Raw genomic sequence first — 3,811 nt, forward strand, 5'->3', positions numbered from 1 at the left:
GCAGGTGGCAGGCGCTGCAGGTGAGTTCGGGGGCTGCTCCCTCTTTTTTTTTTTTTTTCCTTTTCCTCTCTATGTTTTGGGCTGAAAATTCAGCAAAACATTGCTGCAAGCTGCACCTGTTTTCTCAGCAGCCTCTGAGCTCTTTCTCTCCCCCCCAGCCTGGAGTTTTTCCCAGCCCTGGCCCTCGGCCAAGCCAAACACAACCAAAGGACCTCCCGTGGGACTCTCCTCGGTGTCACCAACGCAATTTTGGGGGCCCGTGCGATGTCGGGAGGAGGCAGCACCTGGAATATTCCAGAGCCTCTTTTGATCTCCGGCCGGTTCCGGGGTGGATTTTAATCCGAATTTCACAAAACTCTGCCCGTGCAGCCTGGAACGGCTTCTGAAGCGCTGCCTGGGGTTGTGGCTTCATGCATCTTTCAGCAGCTGCTGAAAATACCTGCTCTGCCCCCTYCAAAAAAAAAAAAAATTAATTAAAAMCCTTTTTTRACTTGGAAAGCAGTCCCGAGCTCCYCGGGGAAAGCTCCGGGAGGATTTTTTTGCCGTTGTTTCCCTGCAGGAGATTATTCTGGTGGGGTTGTGGCGCTGTGTCTGTCCCCGAGGTGCTGTCACCATCTCCAGGGTGGCTTTTCCCGTCTCCTGGGGACATCCTCTGCTTTCCCTCTTGGGCAGGGAAAGTTCGGGAACAAAGCTGCTGTTTGGCACCCCTGGGGGAGGATGGCAGCGCTTTGTCTGCCTGGAGGTCACTAATTTTGGGATCGGGGTGAAGATCCAGCACTGCCAGGAGCATCTCCCAGAGCCGCTTCAGCTTTTTACAGATTGTGGCTCTTGTCTTGAGCCCCGGCTCAGAATTTTGGGGGTGTGAGCAGCAAAAAAACGCTCTGTGAGCCCCCAAAAAATCCTGAGGCCACCGGGCTGGGTGTCAGGGAGGGGGAATGGAGCGATCCCGCAGGAATTTGGGAGGCTGCCGACGTTCTAGCAGGGCTCGGGTAACTAGGGCAGCAGGGGAAAAAAATAAAAAGGTTAAAATTTAACCTGTAAAACAAAGGTCAGGGGRAAAAAAAACCCTGGCTGGGCTTTCCAGAAGCGTTGAAAATGCTTTCGGTATTGCTTTTTACAGAAACTTGGGTTATTGAACCTCCCCTGGGCAGAGTCCATCCCGCACGTGCTGGGTCTGCCAGAAGCAGCTCCTGCCACGGCTGCTGCTCCTGGGGTGGCTCAGGGCCATGGAAATGGGATTTGGGGCCAAAAAGGGCCTTGGGAAGCTCATCTGAGCCCCTTTTAGGGTCTTTTCCCTGATGAAATGTCACTAGTTTGGTGTCTGGTTCTGCCTGGGGTGGTTCAGTGCCACAGAAATGGGATTTGGGGCCAGAAAGTGCCTTGGGGAGCTCATCTGAGCCTCCTTTCAGGGCCTTCACCCTGCCAGGATATCACTGGATCAGTATCCAGTGCTGCCTGAGATAGTTCAGCATCACAGAAATGGGATTTGGGGCCAAAAAGAGACTTCAGGTGCTCATCTGAGCCCCCCTTTTAGGGCCTTCTCCCTGATGAAATGTCACTAGTTTGGTGTCTGGTTCTGCCTGGGGTGGCTCAGAAATGGGATTTGGGGCTAAAAAGGGACTTGGGTAGCTCATCTGAGCCCCTTTTTAGAGCTTTCTGTCTGCTGAGATCTCACTGGGTCAGTGTTGGGTGCTGCCTGGGGTGGATCAGGGCCACGGAAATGGGATTTGGGGCCAAAAAGGGCCTTGGGGAGCTCATCTGAGCCCCCTTTTAGGGTCTTTTCCCTGATGAGATGTCACTAGTTTGGTGTCTGGTTCTGCCTGGGGTGGTTCAGTGCCACAGAAATGGGATTTGGGGGCAAAAAGAGATTTCAGGTGCTCATCTGAGCCCCATTTTAGGGCCTTCACCCTGCCAGGATATCACTGGATCAGTATCCAGTGCTGCCTGAGATAGTTCAGCATCACAGAAATGGGATTTGGGGCCAAAAAGGGACTTCAGGTGCTCATCTGAGCCCCCTTTTAGGGCCTTCTCCCTGATGAGATGTCACTAGTTTGGTGTCTGGTTCTGCCTGCGGTGGGTCAGAGCCACTGAAATGGGATTTGGAGCCAAAAAGGGACTTGGGCAGCTCATCTGAGCCCCTTTTTAGAGCTTTCTCTCTGCTGAGATTTCACTGGGTCAGTGTTGGGTGCTGCCTGGGGTGGATCAGGGCCATGGAAATGGGGTTTGGGGCCAAAAAGGGACTTGGGGTGTTCATCTGGTCCCTCTTTTAGGGTCTTCTCCCTGCTGAGGTCTCACTGGATCAGTGTCCAGCGCCGCCTGGGGTGGGTCAGGACCGTGGAAATGGGATTTGGGGCCAAAAAGGGCCTTGGGAAGCTCATCTGAGCCCCCTTTTAGGGTCTTTTCCCTGATGAGATGTCATTAGTTTGGTGTCTGGTTCTGCCTGAGATGTTTCAATACCACAAAAATGGGATTTGGGGCCAAAAAGGGACTTTGGGTGCTCATCTGAGCCCCCTTTTAAGGCCTTATCCCTGACGAGATCTCACTGGGTCACTGTCCGAAGCTGCTGAGGTTGTTCAGTGCCACAGAAANGGTGCTCATCTGAGCCCCCTTTTAAGGCCTTATCCCTGACGAGATCTCACTGGGTCACTGTCCGAAGCTGCTGAGGTTGTTCAGTGCCACAGAAATGGGATTTGAGGCCAAAAAGAGACTTCAGGTGCTCATCTGAGCCCCCCTTTTAGGGCCTTCTCCCTGATAAGATGTCACTAGTTTGGTGTCTGGTTCTGCCTGGGGTGGCTCAGGGCCACAGAAATGGGATTTGGGGCCAAAAAGGGACTTGGGGAGCTCATCTGAGCCCCTTTTTAGAGCTTTCTCCCCGCTGAGATCTCACTGGGTCAGTGTTGGGTGCTGCCTGGGGTGGGTCAGGGCCATGGAAATGGGATTTGGGGCCAAAAAGGGACTTCAGGTGCTCATTTGATCCCTCTTTTAGGGCCTTTTCCCTGATGAGATGTCACTGGGTCAGTGTCCAATGGTGCTGAGGTCGTTCAGTGCCACAGAAATGGGATTTGGGGCCAAAAAGGGACTTTGGGTGCTCATCTGATCCCTCTTTTAGGGTCTTCTCCCTGATGAGATGTCACTAGTTTGGTGTCTGGTTCTGTCTGGGGTGGCTCAGGTCCACGGAAATGGGATTTGGGGCCAAAAAGGGACTTGGGCAGCTCATCTGAGCCCCCTCTCAGGGGCTTTTCTGTGATAAGGTCTCACTGGGTCAGTGCTGGCTGCTGCCTGAGATAGTTCAGCACCACAGAAATGGGATTTGGGGCCAAAAAGGGACTTCGGGTGCTCATCTGATCCCCCTTTTAGGGCCTTCTCCCTGATAAGATGTCACTAGTTTGGTGTCTGGTTCTGCCTGAGATGTTTCAGTGCCACAGAAATGGGATTTGGGGCCAAAAAGGGACTTTGGGTGTTCATCTGATCCCTCTTTTAGGGCCTTGTCCCTGATGAGATGTCACTGGGTCACTGTCCGATGCTGCTGAGGTTGTTCATTGCCACAGAAATTTGATTTGGGGTCAAAAAGGGACTTCAGGTGCTCATTTGATCCCTCTTTTAGGGTCTCCTCCCTGATGAGATGTCACTACTTTGGTGTCTGGTTCTGCCTGAGATGGTTTAGCGTCACAGAAATGGAATTTGTGCCCAAAAAAGGGACTTTTTGAGCCACCTGAGCCCCTTTTTGGGCAATTCTCCCATGAGACCACCACGAGATCTCTCTGATTTTTGCTCCCTACCGGGCTGGGTTTGGAGGAGAGGCTTCCACCGC

The 3,811-nt window shown here is 52.9% G+C and overlaps 1 protein-coding gene across 1 annotated transcript in view; it reads left to right on the top strand.

The window, feature by feature from the left end:
• Nucleotides 1-3,811, top strand: part of NUAK2 (NUAK family kinase 2) — a 15,812-nt gene that overhangs the window by 2,846 nt on the left and 9,155 nt on the right. The gene's annotated exons all lie outside the window — the stretch shown is intronic.

Source organism: Malurus melanocephalus, unplaced genomic scaffold (genome assembly GCF_030028575.1).
Source record: "Malurus melanocephalus ecotype Western Australia unplaced genomic scaffold, MMel_1.1 scaffold_1378, whole genome shotgun sequence".
Taxonomy (NCBI): Eukaryota; Metazoa; Chordata; class Aves; order Passeriformes; family Maluridae; genus Malurus; species Malurus melanocephalus.